Genomic DNA, 21,324 nt, shown 5'->3' on the forward strand with positions numbered 1-21,324 from the left:
TGTATGAGTACTTCTACGAACTACCTTCCGGTAACTGTACTGAGGGATGAGGCTATCTCTATATCTTCCTGTGGTTTCACTCTTATCCTAGCCATCCAGTATTCCATTGCTTGGAATATATGTTGGATATTTCTCTTATGTGACACTGGTCTGTTTGTTGTGGGCCCATGATGGCGTCACTTCCCTGGCTGAACTCTAAGTAGGCTTCAAGGTTCTTGGAGCACATCGGCTGGCCTGTGGGGTTTTTCTCTGCAACTGTAGTGCTGAGGACGTCGTGCAGGTATACCCTCATTGGTGTAGAGCACTATAGTTGGCATAGGAATTACCTTAGACAGAGAAATCTCCTTGGAAGTTGATAGAATGTTCCTGCAGTAGTGTGGAACCCAACAACTTGTGGCCAGGCGTTGCCCCCAGTCACTTGTAAGGCCTCGGCATTTAGGCTGGAGAAACCCCCATTTTTTAGGGAGAAGCCCTGCTGCTTGGTGTGTGCAAGAGGTCTGGCGTGAATTCCCAAACTGCTTGCCAAGTCAATAAAAGTGTGTGGGAGATCCTATAGTTTGACCTTAAGTGTTTCCCTAGGCAGCGGTGAGTGGCCCTGAGGCTGCTAATGGCCTGTGACAGGAAAGAGTGTGAAAGGAGTGGAAAAAGAGAGGAAGAGGAAGACATAGACTGGAGCAATAATGCCAAGCAAATGGACACCCACTCACACATACACACAATAAAATGCACGGAGTGGAAAACGTGAAACAGTAAAAAAATAAAAAGAAAACAACTTAAAAGGAGAACGAAATCTGATGAGGCTGGGGAAGGGAGTAGAGAAGAGATAGAAGAAGTGGAGAAAAGACGAAAGCACAAAAGAAGAACACAAAGAAAGAAAAAAGGGAAGATAAAAGGAAGGAGAAGAGGGAATTTTTTAAATTGTTAAAGAAATAGCTGACACTGTGCTGTGCTCTGTGTAGCACTGACTCGTCCTTTGTGCAGCACTGTCTTAGGGGTCAGTGTGCCCACTAGGAGGACATGGTTGCCCAAGCAGAGTGTAGGGGTCTTGGAATCATCAGTGGCATGTGAAAGGAATGAGAGGGTGCAGAGAGAATCAAGCAGAGTATTGAAGAGAGCAAAGACATAAAGAGGGAGCAAAAAAGAGAATAAAGAGGAAGAAGGGGAAAAACAACTTTGTTCACTAATATTGGCTATGATGGGAAAGTTGGATGAGAGAGAGAAGGTGGAAATAAAGACTAACAGATAAGTGATCCATGGTTGCTTGAATTGGGGCCAGAAGGGTGTAAACCCTGCCCTACAATTTCAGGTTGGCGTAGCCTTTTAATGGCATGTCCCAGTTCTGCTGGGCAGAATTACCCTAGTGGATGAGATCAAATGGTTCCTTAGCAGTGCAGTGTGGTGTAGAGCTTTGTCCCAGCAGCCTTATGTGGGGTACAACACTCCCACAGATGGCAGGCTGGAGTTCCTCCTGCTATTTGGGTTGATTTGCCCTCAGCAGAGGGTATTGATCTGGAAGCCAGTCGTGGCATATGATAGGAGAGAGTGGGCAAGAAGAGGAGAAATGAAAAAAAGATTTTTTAAAAGTGGGAAAAAGAAGAAAGAAAAAGCAACACGAACTTCAGCTCATTGAGATTGTCTGCAGTGGAAAAGATAGAAGGGCTTGTGAATAGATAGAGAAGAAATAGAGAAGTAGGTAAGGAGATAACTGAGACTTGATCACCTGTCTATGAGGCTGGAGGCATTCCAACTCTTCCTCAAGGTAGCAGGGTGATGTACCAGTTTGATGTAGGCAAGATCACACCGTGGCCATGCATCAGTTGAGTGCTTGAGTTGGTTGGAATGCCTGCCTTATGCTGTATGTATAAGGTGACCAGATGTCCCGCTTTGGGTGGGACAGTCCCAAATTTTAACAATTTTTCCCAAGTCCCACAGCATTTGTTAAAAAGTCCCTATTTTTTGGAAAGAATGCATGAAAAGCTAAGGAATACTTTTTTCAACTTACATATTGCTATTTTGCCAGGATATGAGTTTTATCAATGGTGTCCCGCTGGTGCACTGCTTTACAAATGTCAAAATCTGGTCCTCTCCATCTATCTTGATTCATAATTTGGCTGGATAGGGTATTCTTTCTTTTCCTCAATTTTTGGAATATGTGGCTCCTCTCCCTCCCCTTCTTCATATTATCTGTTGATAGGTCTGAGCATTTGGCAACCTTTATATGCGATTGCTTGTTTTTCCCTAGCTGTTCTCATGAGTTTCATGTTTTCCTCAATGTTGGATAGTTTAACTATTATGCAACTTGGTGACTTCTTGGGATTTAGGCTAGCTTGTGTTCTTTCAGCCTCCTAAATGTTGCTTGGTTTTCATTAGTCTTGGGAAGTTTTCCTCCAATACTTCTATTATTATTGTTGCACATGCCTTCTTTGTTGTGTCTTCCACAATGCAATAATTCTAATGTTCCTCTTCATAGCATCAGACATAACTCTTGGGTATTCTTCAGTTTCTCTGATCATCTTATTAGAGCTTTTTTTGCATTTAAGTCTGCTTATCTCTCCTCCAAGTCACTTGTCTGGTTCTCAGCTTCCTCTAGTTGATTCCTCTAGAGGTCTGTGTGTCTGCTACTGGTTTTTGTTATCTCCTCCATAAGCTCATGTATTTCCCTTTGATGTATGGACTTTATCTCCTCTATCATTTCCTATTTTTCTGTATTGTTTCCCTCATATCCTGTATGACTCCAAACAGCATTCTGAAAATTTCTGTCTGCAGCAGTTCAATATCTACTTCGTCTACGCATGTCATTATATTCAGGACATCTTCTATTCCTTTTTATTTCTCCTGGTTATTTTCATTGACGTCATTTGGGCTGATGACTGTTTGCATTGCTTTGTTTTAGAGGAGCCAGGTTTCATTTTTCAGGGAGTCAAAGAGCACTGGATCTCTCTGGGAGACTGTAAGAATGCTTCTTGGAACTGTCCACAGCTAGTTTCACTATGGAATTCTCCTCTGGTGGCTTTCTCCTTTATCCTCCTGTAGCTTCCCTCTCAAGGGGGTACTCCAGAAGGCTTGTGGTTTGCCTTCTTTGGTCTAGAACACCACAAATGATGGGTGGAATTGCCTTGACCAAGTAGATCACTGCAGAGGTTGGGCAGAGGTTCTTCACGTACTTTGGAATGTTGGCAATTGTTGGAAGACCTGGATTAGGCCGGGTGAGGCACTAGGGTGGCGGGAGGAAGATCAGATGAAAAATAGCAGTTCCCACAGACTCAAAGGCAGGAATTTCTTGGTAAGAATTTTGGGGAAGTATCACCTGGTGGAGGTCTGCCAGGCTTTCTCAAGCCTCAGGCTATGCTGCACAGGGTGGAGCTCACCTAACTGGCTTGGGGGCAGGTATAAATGCTCTAGACAAAGGGGAGTGGATTCAAGGTGGGCAATGAAGTGTGAGAGATCAGGAAAGAGACAAAGAGGAGAAAAAAAAACTAAGCCTGCTGACACTGTAAGGGAAGAGAGTGTAGAGGGAAACAAGAGTAACAATATAGCTGAGCCTTGATCACTTCCCATGGGGCTGTAAGGGTTTAATCCCTGCCCTGAGGCTGTGGCAAGTTGTGGCTGTGTTGAGATAAAGCCCCTGGGCCAGATCCAAATGGTCCCAACTCCAGCCAAGACAGTGCAGGGCTAAGTTCAAACCCTAGCCAGCCTCCACTGTGCCAACACCAAATCCCCCAGCCCCTCAAAACCTGTGTATCTGGTGTACTTATCTTACGAGGCTCCTCCTGGGATCCAGCAGTGTTTAATTTCCCTCTTAGTAACTTTCCTAGGTTTATTTCTGTGGAGTCCCTCTGGTGTGTGTTACTCAGTCGCCATCTTCCCTGAAGTCCTCCTATACTTCAGAATATAGATGAAAATCTAAATCCATTTCTTTTTAGACTATATATTTACTTAGCTTTATTTTATTATTCTAAGTCTTACATAGACTCAAGAGTCTTATTGAAGTTGAGAAATGTGAATCACATGTTCACATATGCACACATTCTATTTGGAATACAAAATAAGGAACAAGTGTATGATGATGTTCTTAGTGTTGGGTGCACTGATTTGGTTCTGACATATAGTGTCTCTATGCATACTAGAATGAAACACTGTCATTTATCTGCACAATTTTCACAATTATCCCCAAGTTTAAAACTTTCAGCAAAAGTGTCAATCCATCTCCTTGAGAGTTTACTGCTTTTTTGCTCCCCTCTCTTTTACCATACCTGATACCTTTCTCCAGGGTCTATGATGTGAGGATTTTCATTTTGTTTTGATGTGAATTTTAAAAATTACATAAATATGAATATATCTTAATAGTATTATAGAGTGTGCACTTACTGATACCTTATTTTGTGAGGATGGATAAATTGGCATAGAAAACTCTTGTATCATTATCTATATGTTCCCATTATTTTACCGAGGAAGATTCTATTGAATTGATAAATTGCAACTTATTCAATTAATCTCTGTTGATGCCATTAAATTTCTTCTTAGCTCTGATTTTTAATATTTCCACATTAACTTTTCTTCCCTATACATTCTGCTTCAAATTATTTGGGTAAAAACCTAAATCATTTCATCACTATTTAAATATATGTATTTTATTTTTTACAAATTTTTCAAATTACCAAAACACTCCTAAATAATTCAAAAGAATACATATACTCAATTTTATTTTACATTTACATTCTACTGAAAATTGCTGATATGTGTAAATGGTTTTGTTTATAAGACAGTTCAGTATTGAACAACATTTAGGGACATATTAATAAATTTTTCTCTTTGAATGATTTATTTTTAGGTCAATGTTTATCCATCCAATGAGAGAATTGTCTGCAAGATAACTGTGTTCTCCTAAATTTCATTTTTTCAAAACGTGATTCTGTGATCAATTCCTATAAGGTTAAAAAGCACCCCTATATTTATATATAGCTATACACTATTACTGGCAGTTACTATCATGTACATTTCTACTTATAGACAACCATGTATGCAGGCTAGATCTGGTATGTATGGGATTCTCATGAGTTAATTTTATGAGAGAGGATACCCAGGTCATTTTTCTAAGGTTCATGTTGGTGGATTTATGCTTCCTCAATCTTTAGGTAATAACTGAGTGAGTTAACCATTTGCACAAATCAAGTGCATACAATTTGTATATGTATGAAATGATAACAATTTAAGTTCATAGCTAGTGGGGTAATTCTAACTCATAATGAACCTGTATTTGGTTTCTGAGATTGTAGCTCTTTATGGGGACAGATAGCCTCCTATATCTCAATTAGCTGGGTTTAAACAGTCCAGAGCCTTACCTATAAAGCCACCTCACTCAATCAACTCATTGTCATTTAGTCAATCTTAATACGTATCTGCATATATACATTTAGACATATATTTATGTACATATGTATATGCCCATGCATATAGACATGTGTATATAATCTGGTAATTGTCTAATATTAAACTATGTAGTTAATAACAGAATAGACCTTATGGGAATATATTAATTTTATATTCAATGTTTTTGTTGGTAGAATTCTGTGAAGCCTTCCGACCCAGGAGCATTTTCAGTTGGTAGTCTCTTGATTACCTTAACTATTTATTCTTTTCCTATAGGTCTGTTGAGATTCTTGACCTCTGACTGGGATAATCTATGGAGGGATTGTTTTTCCATGTATTTGCCCATGTTTTTCTCATTGCTGAATTCATTAGAATACAACTTTTCTTCTGTAAAAGACACTTGTCTCACACTTTACAGGTTGAGATACAGGAAATCAGGTGGTGGAAAGCACAGCCCCAAAGACTTACATGTATTTCAAGACAAAGAAGGGGAAATTGGGGGTGGGGGAACAAAATATGGGAAAATAGGAAGATTATAGCACTGGGCGATCAGGAAACTAATCCACCCGACACCGGGTATTGTATATGTCTCTATAGAAGTGAGAGTGTGCATACAGACCCCACCAGAGTGGGGCAAACTTTGTTGGCAACATAACCACATAAAGAAACTCATGAACAGAAAGTTCTATAGGCTGGCCCCAATCTGAGCCAACCTGACTCCCTTAGTAGAGGTTGTTCTGCTAAGAAGAACAAAACTATACCTATAGGTTAAGGAGAGGGGCTGGGCTGACATGCCCACATGGAGGCAAAACAAGAAAGAAAAAGAGTGAGCGAGGTACTAGACACCATATTGGCACACCAAGCACTGAAGAAAATGTTCCCACATGGAAATGCTAAGGCACAGAGACAACTGTAAGGGCAATAACAGCTCGAGGCATGATGCCCCCTCACGGGAGCATACTGTGACAGAAAACAACACTGGGGACCCAAGGCAGGAAGTTGAGTTATGTCTGCCATAACCACCTCCAGTGGGGCTAACCAAGAAGGGAACATAGCAGGTCAGCAATGGGTGCAAAGCAAAGCCATAAACCCCAGAGGAATCACAGAAATACACTTCTGGTTATCAGGGGAAGTTTCTAGAATCCCTCAGGACAGGTGGGGAGATAGTCATTAAGGTCAGCAGACAGACCTGGAATTATGTATGCCTTTTGGGGTGGTTTTTTTTGTTTGTATTTCTTTTTCTTCTTCTTTATTATACCTCTTGTTCTTTCTTTTATTTTTGTTTCATTTTGTTTTGTTTTTGTCTCTGTTATTTATTTATTTTTTTGCAAAACCAAGCAACATTATGCAACAAAACAACAACAAACCACTGACAAAAAACAAAATAAAACACAAGAAAGAAAAGCTTGTAGTTAGTTCAAGGATCGTTTGCTGGCCTTTAGGGGTGTTTTCCAGTCCAGTCTGTTGGGGCATCATGCTCTGACCCCAAAGTCCACCTTCAGCATTCCCTTTGCACCTTGCCACTCCATTCCCTTGCTGTTCCGCTGCACTCCCCCAGTGCTTTGCCTCAGTGTGGCAGGATCAGATCAGGTTCAATTCCCACACTGTCTCCAGTGCTATCCCACGCAGGGCCATGGGTCAGTGAGGAGCATCATGTTTCATAGTGGGGTTGGCCATGTGGTCCTCTCTGTGGACTGGCTGCTCTAATTGGGATCATTGTCCTCAAGGCCTGGTGGGCCAGGATGTGCTCCACTCTCTCCTACTCCCCCTTCATCTGCTCCCGTGTGTTCTGATCAGATATGTCCTTCTCAAGGAGCTGCAGATTCAATGTCGTCCTTTGAAATAAATTCTTCTCAGTAGACTCATGTTGTACTTGTCCTTTTGTGTCTGACTTTCTTCACTTAGCATGATTTCTTCCAGTTCCTCCCATAGTGATGTGTTTCATATGTTCATCACTTGTTGTATAACACTCCATTGTATGTATATACCACAGTTTTTTTTAATCCAATCATCAGTTGATAGAAATTTGGGTTGCTTCCAACTCCTTGCAATTGTGAAATGTGCCACAATAGACATTATAGCACACATGTCTGACCTTGGTTTGTTTCTTGTATCTCTGTTACTTTTGTTTTGCCTACCAATATAAGATAGGTATGGGAAGAAGCCCAAGTAGTAAGCAAGGGGACTGTTGGTTCCAGAGGGACTTTGGGGTGAAAAGCGCAGAGGAAAAGGAGTGGTGAGCAAACAATGCCATAGACAGGGGAACAACTAGGGAATTTAAAGCAACAATGAGGAAGACATAGTGATCCATGTGGTGTTGGAGCAACAGCAATCTAGCTGATAGAAATTACTAAGAGGCAGAAGAAGAGTGAGTGTGATGGTGAAACAGGAGGAAGGTAAAAGAAATTAGGAAAGATGTAGGAGCAAAGGTATGGATAGATGTAGAAACATCGATAAAAATATAGGGTTTAAACATTAGTAAACATATCAATTCATAAATGTAGAGGTATTGGCTATGTACATATAATTATATGGCAATGCATTGAGGAAGAGGACAGACTGGGCCTCTGCTTAATCCCTGCCTCAATGTAAGAACACTTTGCTCTGACAACCTGGAATTCTGTGATGCTCCCCCTCCTGACATGATTACTGAAGATAAAATGGGAGCATAAGTAAACGTGGTGCAGAAAGCTGATGGTTCCCAGCTATCAAAAGATATAGTGTCTGGGGTCTTAAAGGCTTGAAATTTAACAAGTGCCAATCTAGTAGAGAAGCAACAAGTCACAGGGAAGTACACCATCCTGCGTGATCATGAGGTGTCAATGGAATCAGGTAACAGGCACCAGAAGAACTAAAACAAAAGTAAAAAAATCATATTGTTGAGAATGTAGGTGATCAGAGTAGAGACTCAAAAGCCTTCTGTAGATAATATATCCCATCACAGAAGAGTCACATGGAAGAGATGAGTTAACCAGGCATCCTACATTTCCTATGAACCACACAATATTCCTATGGTTTTGAGGCTTCCTCCTCCTCTCCCTTCCCCCCCTACCATGACCCCTGTCCTGCCTTCCAGTTCTGGTTAGAAAAAAACATGTACACTGGTACAGATAAGAGCTCATTGCACATGGAATCCAAGTCAGATAAACCCCTCAAGAAAAGAAATGGGAGTAGCAATACCAGAAGGGTCGGGGGAAGATGGAGGAGGAGAGGTAAAAGGGGGAACTGGTCACAATGCTCACTACATATTCAACCCTTCCACCCAGTGGAATGAACAACAGAAATGTTGGTGAAAAAGACAATGATCAGTATAAGATATCAAACAATAATAATGTATAATTTATCAAGGGATCACAAGGGTACGGGGGTATAAGGGAAAAAAGGAGCTCATACCAAGGGTTCAAATAGATAGTGCTTAGAAAATGATGATGGCAACATGTGCACAAATAGGTTTAATACAAATGATGTATAGGTTATTATAAGAGTTGAGCCCCCAATAAAATAATTTAAAAAATGAATACAGAGTCTTTAATCTCATTGGGGTCTTATGTAATTTCCTTGGTTTCATCTCTCTTCCTGGCTATTGATGTTTCCTCCTTCTTTTCCTTGGTTAGGTTTGCCATAGGTCTGTCAATTCTGTTCATCCTTTCAAAGAACCAGCTTTTTGCCTCATTTATTTATTGCATTATTCTCTTTTCTCTTGTCTTCCCACTCATTTAACTCTTCTTTGATTTTTATTTTTTCTTTTCTTTTGTAATTGGTGGGGTTTTTCTATTGAGTCTATTCTAGATGCTGGGTTTTTTTTGATATCATGTCAGTCATAAGTCTCCCTTCCTTTTTCATAAATGCATTAATTGCTATCAAAATTCCCCTGATAACTCTTTTTACTGTATCCCATAGTTTGAGGTATGCTATAGTCTCATTCTCATTACGTTCTTGAAACATCCTAATTTCCTCTCTATTCTGGGCCAGAACCCGTTCATGTACTCAGGGTCAACTTGTGTCTGAGCGTATGGTCTATTTTCAAAAATGATCCATGTGCACTTGAAAAGCATGTGAATTTTTTGCATGTGGATGGAGAGCTCTATATATGTCTATCATGTCCAGTACCCTAATTGTAATGTTTAGCTCTATAGCCTTCTTGCTGAGCTTCTTTCCCAGTGATCTATCTTTCTCTGTCAGTGGTGCATTAAAGTCACCCACATATGTACAAATATGCTTGACACAATTGATGTATGGTTATTTTAGGAGCTCTAGTGTCCACAATAAAATGAATTTTTAATTAACAAATTAAAAAAAATAAAGTAATCTACCATGATTGTAGAGCATGTGATTTCTTTTTAAACTTTTAAATAGTTTGTTTGACGAATATCATGTGTCCCTCACTAGGTGCGTATGTATTTATTATGCTTACTGCTTCCTAGTCTACTGATCCTTTGAGCATTATGTAGTGCTCATACTTGTATCTTGTTATGGTTTGCATTTTATGGCCATATTTGTTGGAGATTAGGATTCAACCCCCTGCTATTTTTAAATTGCAGTTTGCCTAGTATATTTTCTGCCAGCCTCTTATTCTTAGTCTATATTTGCCTGAGAGCTAAAGCTGTGTCTCTTGCAATTAGCAGATCGATGCATTATGTTTTCTGAGCCAGTCTGCTAACTTATATATTTAGTAGGCAAGTTCAGGCCATTGGCATTCAGTTATTCCCACCAGCTATGGATTCAGTGCTGACATGTTGTACCTTTTGTGATGGGTGTTTTCCCATCTTCCTTCATATTAGTGTGTTATGTTTATGTGGGGGGCTTCATTCTTGCCTTCTTAATGTTATTTTGGTAGTTGTTTTTGGTGTGTTGACTTCTGGACAGAGTTGGACTATATGGCTGTTCCCTGCCTGTCTTGGTTGATGTTGGTCTTCTGACCACAGTGAGTCAGCAAGGATTTTCTGGCAGGGTTGGGTGTCTTATGGTGTATTTGAGTTTTTCATTGTCCAAGAAGACTCTTATCTCAATGTAATCTTAATAGATAGTTTGGCTGGGTAAAGGATTTCTGGTTTGGTGTTTTTTTTCTTTCAGCTTTCCCGAAGATGTAACTCCACTCTTTGCTCTTCATGGTATCTGCTGAAAGGTCTGAGATATTCTTATCTGAGCACCATTGTATGTGACCACCTTCCTTTCCTCTTGCTGCTCTTAAAACTCTTTTTTTCAAATTTGGATAATATAACTATTATGTGCCTTGGTGAGTTCTTCCTGGGATTTAGTCTAATTGATGTTCTCTCTACTTTGCTGGTAAGTTTCTCTGCCTCTTCTCCTCTGTTAGTAAGGTCTATATTCTTGTGCTTTGCTTCTGTTGCCTCATCCATTAGTTCTTGTATTTCCCTTTGGTGCTTGGACATTTCCCCCTATGTTGTGGACTTCATCTCCTCTATCTTTGCTTCCTTATTCTCCCTTGCTTCCCGCATATCCTGTATTGCTCCAAGCAGCATTCTGAAGATTTCTTTTTGTTACAGATCAACATGTTGGTTTTTTCTATGAGGAGCATTAAATTTAGTATTTCCTCTGCTGTTGTGTTTTGTTATTTTTGTTTTCTGGTAGAGAATATTGAGGTATATTGCTTTCTGCATATTGTTTTGGAAGAACTGAGTTCCATGTTCCCAGAGACTGATGGGCCCTGATTTCGTTCTCTGTGTGACTGATAAAAGTGGTTTTGTGAACTACTTGTGGCCTACTATGGTGGTGTATCATATTTCTGTGTAGGGAGATGGTGTATCGACTCAGTGGCCACCGTGGGGGGCTGGGGAGTTGGGCTGATTCTGGTTACTACAAGCATGCCATTGGGCCAAGTTGGGTGTGCCTGAAGCTTGGTCACAGGCCTGGTCTGGACAATCTTGCCAGATTTTCAGTTCTTTAAAAACTCTCCGTGGAGCCCAAAACTGGTAGAACCAGTTTGGGATTTAGCCTCTGGCTTTCTGCACCTGTCCACTTTTCCTGTTTTATGTTAAAATTGTAGGCTGTGCTCTGGGGATTAGATTCTACCTGTATTTTATGTTAATGTTATTCTAATGGACCAGATTACTGTTGACTTACATTTGAAGTTACACAAAGAAACACAGCCTGAATTGAAAGCATTTTACAAAATGTGCATTTTATTCTTTTTAAAATGTGCTTTCCGAGTACCCTGGTATTTGGGCTATGTTACCCTGTCCCCCATGGAAGAAATACCAGATTACCTAGGTGGGTATGGGTTTACTGTGTTTCAATTCTCCTCAAGCTGAACTGCTGTTTCACTCCAGCACTCTCCTGCACATTATCTGTAGACTATACTCAGGGGATCTGTGATCTGTCCCTAGTAAATTTCCAAGGGGATCTTCACTTGCTGCAAATTAGTGTCTAATTATCTATCATTAACCATGCCGGCAGCCTGAGAGCTGGGAGAGGGGGAAAAGCGATGGCTGATGTAGTCACTCCATTCTGGCTTTGGTGGAGAGATGCAAAGTCCAAGAATGCAGGAGCATGGAGGATAGCAGAGAGGGGACTCCAGTGTGAAGTCTTGTGGATACTTCTCAGAGACTATTCAGGGCTGGGATTATGACTTCCTGGGGAAATAAGTGCATACTTTGGGTCTTGGATCTTCGGAGCAGGAAGGGGTTGTGTATGCCACTCTGCTAGATTTTGTCAGAGATTATCAGAGCCCATGGGCAGACAGGGTGAATTTAGAGCATTTCAGCAAGTTCTCACATTGCTCCAGGGGCTAAAACTGCAGGGGGAAGTTTGAACCAGATCCTAGTACACGAAATCTATTTTTATACACCCAGCCTCCCAATATTGTTCTCCTTACCTCTTAATTTTCTGATCTAATAACAGGAGCATCTGACCATTGATTTTATATGGACACCATCTTGACTCTCTTCTCTATTCAGCTTTTTAAATTTAATGCCAGTTTTAGCAAAGTATCTTTTAGTTGCTGTACAAAAAAAGCCTTCAGATAAAATGTAAATACAATATTTATGCTCAAAATGCTCAGTCTTTATTAATGGATGCAGACAATCAATTATTAATAAAATAAACATGGATAAAATGTAAAAGAATATTGTTTAACCAAAAATAAACCTTATTAATAGTTACTTCTAATTGAGGTCTAAATTATGACAAATAGTATTCATGGAAAAATATTAATGAAGCCTTCCTGAGAAACAGAACAAATGAGTTCTATTAGTTTAATTTAATTAATTAAAAAATTTGTCTTAAGGGATGGCCCATATGACTTTGGAACTAGGACCTCCAGTGTTTGTATGGTTGGTGGACAGATGCTGCAGTCTGGAGGCAGAATTTCTTGCTCTCTGTGAAACCTTAGCTTTCTTAATTCCAAATGAAGGATGAGGTTCCCTCACACTATCTAGGGTTATCTCTTAAAACAAACTGATTGTACATGATTGTGTTATGGTGCTTTCTCCAGATAAACAAAATCAGTCATCTTTATCTATAGAAAGCAAGGAATTTATATTAAGATCATGGATCACATAGGTGTAGGCGCAGACGTGGTTAAGTCCAATCTGTTGCAAATGTGTCTATAGGTTGGTAACTGAGAAGATTGTGTAGCTTCTTAATCCAGAAGCTTGGGTAGCTTGTCTGGCTTGTGTATCTTCCAGGGTTGAGGAACCATGGAGAAAGAAGATAAAATATTAAGCAGGAAGATAAAGCAGGGGAATTAAGCAGCATATAAATCAGGAAGTTCAAAGCTGGTGGATGCAGAGACAGATCAACATGCTAGATATTAGGCTCCAATTGCTCCCAGATTTGGAAGGCAATATGGTGGCTTATTGTTTCAAGTCTCGAGAAGTAGATGCAAAGGATGCCATATCCACACTGACAACAAAAGGGAGAGGTTCAACATAACTTACCTTTACATATATGAAGTATACCACACCCACAAGGAGACATCATCAGGCTGTGGCATGAAAAAGAGGTTATACTCCACCCTCATTTTCCCATAACTCCTTGCTACATGGGTCAATACCTATCCTGGAGTTGCTTAAAATATGTTAGGTCACACTATAGTTGTAGGGGAACCATACAGGGGAATGTGGTACAGTCCACCGACAGAAATCTAGCTCTTGCAAAAGTGATAACAACTGCATAGCATATATAGATAGATACACATATCAGGGTTATATACATCAGGATTGGAGAAAGGTTTATTAACATTCTACAAAATGCAAATAACACAACCTTGCTTGCTGAAAGTGAGAAGTATTTGAAGCACTTACTGATGGAGATCAAGGTTTTCAGTCTTTAGTATATACTACAAAACAACGAAAAGTAAATCCTCACAACTGTACCAATTAGTAACATTATGATAAATTGAGAAAAGATTGAAGTTGCTTGGGTCTGCAATCAATGCTCAGGGAAGTAACAGGCTACAGACAAAAGCATGTATTAAATGCATTAAGCTAGCTGTCTAAACAAAGGTCATTAGTTTGAGTATTGATTGTGAGTGAGCGAAGCCACAGTATTTTCAATTGCCACATAAGCATGTGAAAGTTGGACATGACTAAGAGAGACCAGAAATGGATCAACACATTTGAATTGTGGTGTTGCTAATGAACATGGAAAATACCATGAATTGCCATAAGAACCAACATATCTGTCAAGGAAGAAATACAGCTAGAATGTTCCTTACAAGCAATTTTTGTATGTTATCAGTAGAGACCAGTCCCTGGAAAGGAACCACATGTTAGGTAAAGCAGAGGAACTCAAAAGAGAGGAAGACTTTTGAGAAGATGAATTGACACAGTAATGGAAAAAATGGGCTCAAACATAACAATTATGCAGGATAGGGCAGTGTTTCATTCACTCAACAGCACCCAAAAACAGTTTATATCATTTTTAGAAAGAGAGTAAAGCATAAGTGAAAGCAAACAAAAAAATCTTGAAATGTGAATGAGTCTAACATTTTCAAGAAACTAAAGAAACATATGTTATCCTGATGCTCTCTGTACAAATATGACTAGTGAAGATATTTTAGATCAGAAAATCATCTAGAGTAGAGCAGGTCAGGATTTTATTTTCAATAAACGGAAAGTCAAAAGATAATTTAAAGGAGAAGATACAAGCAGTTTAAATGAAATTTTAGAAATATGGTATGTTTTACAGATGTTTCCGATACTCATTTTGTCACAGTGTGTAAGAATAAATGTTTCTATCATTGTGTTAGGCTTTCAGGAATATAAGAGCTAATTAGTCCACGTGTAGTACAGAGGGTTCAGCTCAACTCACTTTTCTGGAACAGTTAATATACTGAAGCCCTTCAACTCACAACTCACATAATGGGCTTTGGTCCAAGGTCAAGGAAGCAAACAGTGGAGTCTTCCCTCAGGCAAAACAGGCAGAGTCTGCTGGCAGGCAGCAAACAGCAGGGTGGGTCAGCAATAGTCACCAACAGTCAGTAACACTGGAGCTTAGTGAAGCAGACCCAGATGGTATACTGAAACTCAAGCAATCCAGGGAGACAGGATCCACCTGCCTCAAGCTCAAGTGACAGCTTGGTAAAGCAGGTCTCAAAGGAGCCTTGAGGTCAATCCACGTGATCCACACATTGGCTTGGCTTACAGATAGTGTAGCACACAGGTTGAGGCAGAGAGCTAGCTAAAGCAGCAGCACGCTGGTCCAATCACCAGAGCGCAAGAAAGACGGGGACCAACTTTGCAGTCATTTATCTTTATGCCCTCCAATCAAAGTGCTACTTGATTAATCTCTGCCCACATGTTCCTATTCACGAGGTTTGCAAAATAAACCTAACTATCACAATCATACTGGAAGGTTTCCAGCAGAAATAAAAATACCAGCAAGATCACCTAATTTAGGACATATTTCAGCAGAGGGCCCATGCTAAGAAAGATCAGAAAAGAGGACCTGGTGGTCTACTTCCAAAAAAACTTCCAGAGGAAACTTGTGAGTAGCAGTGGAATATCGCTTGAGACAGTGCCAGAAGACAAGCCCCTCGGGATGGTAAGCACACAATATGCAACTAGAGAAGAGTTATTTCTTCAAGTGGAACTGATCCTAGAGAAGTGAATGAAATAATAATAATAATTCATTAATAATTGGGTTTTGAAATGGGTCAAGAATATATAAAACTATGGAAATCAGAAGCCATGAAAGTGAAATGGAATGCTTACATATTGTGAGCATTACTGAACTAAAGTGTCCCAATACTAAAGTATTGCCATTTTGAATCAGACAATCAAGTACTTTCCCATGTTTGGAATGAAAATTGAAGAGGAATTATGTCATAGTTATCATTTCAACATCTATCCTTAAGTAAAATTCTATCAGTAATAGAATAATATCATGCTCCTACAAGGATGATCAGTTAATGTGACCATAATCTAAACTTGAGTGGACATAGATACATTGATAACTGAAGATCAGAATAAAAATCTTTTAAAAAATAGGTGATGGCTGTGATAACAGAAGCAGGCTCAGGAAAGTATTATAAATTTTTGTAAGATCAATGACTTCTTAATTGCAAATTCCACTGAGGAAATACAGCTGAATACAGAAGCATGGTGAAAAACTGCCATCTTTACTCTCCTATTATCTGCTTTATTTCTGCCAGTGTCATTCTCTAACCAAACCCAACAGGAAACCACATTATCTGTGATCATAGGAAATAAATCTTGCAGTGTTCAAAACTAACTATGAGGATAAATTAGAACAGATCTGAGGAAAATGAATCCAACTTTTTCATAAATTCACAACCAAACCATAGATTATGATGCTCCATATGGAGAAAGAGCTCCAGTGGGCAGTGGAACTAGGCATCTACCCTAAAGGTCAGTCAGTGATACTCATGAGAGAGTATGTGGCAGTTTGCTTCCATAAATATTAGACTTGAGTATCCTTTGGGACACTTTTTTCTACCCTACATTGTAGCTATCAGTTGGATTCATTTCAAAATGGAAACTCCCTATTTTGTTAAACAAAAACTCTCAGTAAACTCAGGTACAGACGCATGACTAGGAAAGTACTTTTTAGAATAAAGTCTGATTCAGGGTATTTTACTTATGAATATGTGGAATCTTATTAATATATTAATGTTTTTCCTCCAATTACTACACAGACACAGCCCTCCACCTCTAACTTAAATTACATTTATCACAATGAAATATTTATAACCTGGCTGTATGTACTTTAGTCAAAGTATGTACTTTAGTCAATGTACTTTAGTCAAAGAAGTGCAATGAATCAAGTAGAAGAAGGGCCTGAAATCCAGATGCCATCTTCTCTTTTAGTTTCTCAGTCCAGAGCTCGGGTGCACAGCCACCACAAAGACTGAGTGCCTTCAAGAGACCCAGGTGTGCCTAGGGAGTCTAGCAAATATTAGTGTAAATGTGTACGCTCAGAAAACATTCTCATGAGAGAATTTATTCAGGATGCTCCTTATAAGTCTGTCACCCCCGCTTCTCCCCTCCCCCCCCTTGAAAAGAAGTGTAAGGGGACTTGCAGTTATAGGTTACATTAAGCTAAACTCAGGCTGGAAGCAAGATCGTTCATTTGCTGAGGTAAGATAAGCAGGGTCAGGGTTGTGGAAGTGAGAAGAGAGAGCTCAGTGTTTCCGTAGGAAGGAATGGAATGAGGCTCTAGGTCAAGCAACAGGGAGTGAACATTTCATACTCATGAGTCCATAAAAGATCTTCCTACATCTTGACTTTTTAAGAGAAAATGTTATTGACAAAAGAGACTGTGTGTAAGCTGTGATTTGTATGTTTCTCACAATGTTTGTAGTGTAAGCCATCTCCGGGATAAAGACTTGACCAATAATGATCAAAACCTTATTTTGCTTAATGAAAAATTTTATTCAGCTTATTCTATTTTGTTCAGTTAAAATTTTCCCACATTTTATATTATGTAAGCTCATTATATATTGGTATTTGAGACAAATAGTTCTTTTAACTTAGAATTTGGCGGTGGTATGATAATGTTCCAGTATTCCTTTTTATGCAACCTGAGAAACCCTTTCTGATAAGCTGATGACTGTGAGCCAAGAATTCAATAGGAATGTTTTCTTAGAAAGCAGACATTTGTGTCAAGTGTATTGTGCAACTATGAAGAACATAATGTATGCTTCCATGAAAAATCTGATCAACCATTTATAAAGCAGCACCTATCTCTAGGAACCAGAATACCCATGTTTTCCATAGGTACTCCTCTTTTTATTGGATAGTCCTTTTTAGCACTGGTTATTTCCTAGCATATCATTGGATTGATTTAATATGAAAGGTTTAATGATTTAAATGTCTTTCTTTATTGCATTAACCCAATGCTCACCTTTTGGTATTTGACCAACTTTGTCCACACCTCTGTGTACTTTGATAATTCTCAATTAATTAAGCTGCTTATTCTTTGATTCTAAGACCCGTTGTGCTCATATTCACAAGTTTAATCTTGGAAAAGAGTGAAATCAGCTAATAAGAATAATTTTACATGATATTGACCTTTCATTTTTTTGGCTTATCCACATGTTAAAAATATGTCTCAGCTTCTAAAAATACATACTACCACTGTTATACTACCTAAACATATCTTGCCCACTGAACAACACTTTTTGAAAAAAGATCAAAGACATCTAAACAAATGACAATTGTTTAACAATTACTGCTCTCTTCCTTCACAGCTCCGGTGTTATCTCTGAAAAATCACAGTCCATGTGCTTGAAGCATTGAAAGAAGATACTACAGAGAAATTGTTCTATGATGTTTTATTGGAAAATCAACATTTTCCCATAGCCCATAACAATGAAAAGACATAATTGGATTCACATATTTATACTTTTTATTTTTTAAATTTGGACCCAAATAAAGAATATACATTGTTTGCGTCATGTTAGCTTCTAACAGAACCAGTTATCAACCTACCACCTTCATACTGCTTGGCATTCCAGGGCTGCAGGCTGCCCACATGTGGATCTCCATCCCTTTCTGTCTTGTCTACCTGGTGGCACTAATGGGAAACGTTGCCCTTTTATTAATTGTCAAGTCAGACCCTAAGCTGCATGAGCCTATGTACTTCTTTCTATGCATGCTGTCCACGGCTGATTTGATGCTCACTTCTTCTACGCTTCCCAAGATGCTCAGCCTCTTTTGGTTCAATGACAGAGAAATCTATTTTGAAGCTTGCCTCACTCAAATGTACTTCATCCATTCTCTGTCTACCATGGAATCTGGATTTATCTTGACTATGGCTTTTGACCGGTATGTGGCCATCTGCCAGCCACTGAGACATTCTACTGTTCTGACACCTACAGTCATTGTAAACTTAGGTCTAGCCATCGTCTTCAGAGGAGCGATCCTGCTCAGTCCGCATCCCTTTCTCCTGAGGTGGCTCTCCTACTGTAAAACTAACACCATAGCCCACACTTACTGTGAGTTCATGGCCTTGATAAAGCTGGTTTGTGATCCAACCAAGATCCGAAGAGCCTATAGCCTCATGGTGGCCTTCCTGACAGCGGGGCTTGACTTCATCCTGATCATTAGTTCCTATGTCCTTATACTTTTCACTGTCTTCCATCTCCCATCCAAGGCAGCGCGCCTAAAGACTTTAAGCACCTGTGTCTCCCATATATGGGCCAGCCTTTTTCTCATTTCTTACTCACAGATTTGGTCACAATATTGCTCCACATATTCACATTTTTATAGCTAATATATATATACTCATTCCACCCATGATGAATCCCATTATTTATGGCATTAAAACAAAAAGGATCAGGGATGGATTTTTAAAAATCTTAACAATTAAAAGTGTTTGACTTTGCAATGATTTGTGAATCCCCATGTCATCAATAAAGAAATGAGTGTTTAAACCATTAAAAAATGAATGGAATAAGATTCTCTTACATTGCAATGCTTTTCATTGCACATTGACTTTAGGCTAGTAAAGCTTTAGGCTAGTTCACATTGACTTTAGGCTAGTAAAGCAAGGTAAGCATGTTGATTCCAGTTAGCAGTATAATGTACAGAATGCAAAATATAAGGAGAAAGATTATTTGTTTTTATGATTTCCCTAGTTACCCTAAGAATTTAATATATATTTGGGGATTTATTTATTTAATCAATTTGAATGCTTATGTTTTATTTCTTTATTTGCAATCATTTTATTGGTATATAATTCACATTTCATACTATTCAATAGCTCAATCATATTAAATTTTAGGATTCATTAAATGATAATTAAATTTAATTGGGAGGATATTTAGAGTTAGTCTTTGTTGACTATGCAGATCATAAACCTGAAGTTCATAAGCAACAGAGTGGGAATAATAATTTTCATGTTTTCTTCACTGAAGACTCACTCTTCAGATGTGCTGCATTGTCCTCAAATTAATAAAGTTAATATAAGGGATACATTACAGATTAATACTTAATACCTCGATATATGAGTGTTAAGGATAATTATGCACATTATTAAAGAAAAATAATACATGTACAGTGTTAGCTAACTTAAAATTATTGCAACAAATATAAAATAACTACTCCAGTTTTACAGCTGCAATTTTCACAGTGAACACACTATTGAGAGAAGAGGAGGATTTGGTCAGCAAAAATACCTCCAAAGCTCAGTCTTCTCCAAAATATTGGATACGTTTCTAGGATTAAAAACTTCTTAAATTATCAAAATAATTTCCAAGAATTCTGTAAAATAATATTGATTTGAACAGATTTTCTCAATATTCTCAGTTCCTCTGTGGAGGAGAAAATATGAAGCAGCATATAATAATTTCAGTACTTTGCATACAATGCTCAGCTCTCTTCTAGTTGCCATATTTTCCTTGAGAAACCTGCTATCATGTGCTGATCTTCAGTACATAACGCATATTTTTCTGTTGATATCTTTATCTCTGTCTTTGTGAGATTTCATGATGCTGTGCCTTTAGGTTGTGAAATCACTGAGTAGCAAAATAGTTAACACTTTCATGACTTTCTCAAAGGCTCTCAATTTGGATAGACTCATTTGCACTGCAGACAAAAGAGCCTAGAGATCAGGCCAACATCCCATGAATCACTTCCACTCTATCAATAGTGAGGTCACCGTAAGTTAGAATTGATTCCACAATTGGTTTGGGTGCTCTTATTTTTTATTATTTACTATAAATTTTGGATCGCTGTGTTTTGTTAAGTTTCTTGGATATGTAGATTTTAAATCTTTATGAAATTAAAAAAAACTCAGCCTTCCTTCTCTCTTCTTCATCAGAACTCAGATCACATTATTAATTCGACAGAATGAAGTTGTTGTACAGTTAATTGATTCTTTACTTCTTAAAATAATTGATCTGTTTTCATCTTTCATAGTCTTTAGTCATTTATCCTCAAGTTTACGAATCAATTATTCTGCAATATTGTAATAATGGAAATTCATTCCAACATACATTTCACCTCAAAATGTTTCTGTATATGTTTTTTAGTTTTTTGTTGTATGAAAACCAGAACTGATTAATCTATCAAGTGAGCAAATTGAGTAAAGGTTTTAGGGGAGGGGAACTCAGAAGAGTTTACAGGGTGAAAGGGTGATAATGCCAACAGGTCCATAAAGAAAAAGAATATTTGGAAAGCGATTATGGTAACAAATGTACCATTCTGCTGGACATGATTGAACTATGGAATGAATGGATACATGTATTAATCCCACTTAATAAAAATTGTAATTGTAATAGTAAAAATGTGTTCTGAGTTATTTCTATCATCCATATTTATACTTATTTTTTAACATTTCCTATAACTTATGTATGGAGTATATAAGAACTTCAAAATTTTTGTTTTTAATTCTAATACGCTGGCATTTTTGGTTCAAAATAATTTAGTAATTTTTTAAAATATCATTTTATTGGGGGCTTGTACAATTCATATCACAATCCATACATACATCCATTGTGTCAAGAACATGTGTACATTTGTTGCCATC

The 21,324-nt window shown here is 38.4% G+C and overlaps 1 pseudogene; it reads left to right on the plus strand.

Moving 5' to 3' along the window:
* The first annotated feature begins 18,249 nt into the window (after positions 1-18,249).
* On the plus strand, positions 18,250-19,174 carry LOC142446866 (olfactory receptor 52K2-like; annotated as a pseudogene).
* The last annotated feature ends 2,150 nt before the right edge of the window (positions 19,175-21,324 follow it).

Source organism: Tenrec ecaudatus, chromosome 4 (genome assembly GCF_050624435.1).
Source record: "Tenrec ecaudatus isolate mTenEca1 chromosome 4, mTenEca1.hap1, whole genome shotgun sequence".
Taxonomy (NCBI): domain Eukaryota; kingdom Metazoa; phylum Chordata; class Mammalia; order Afrosoricida; family Tenrecidae; genus Tenrec; species Tenrec ecaudatus.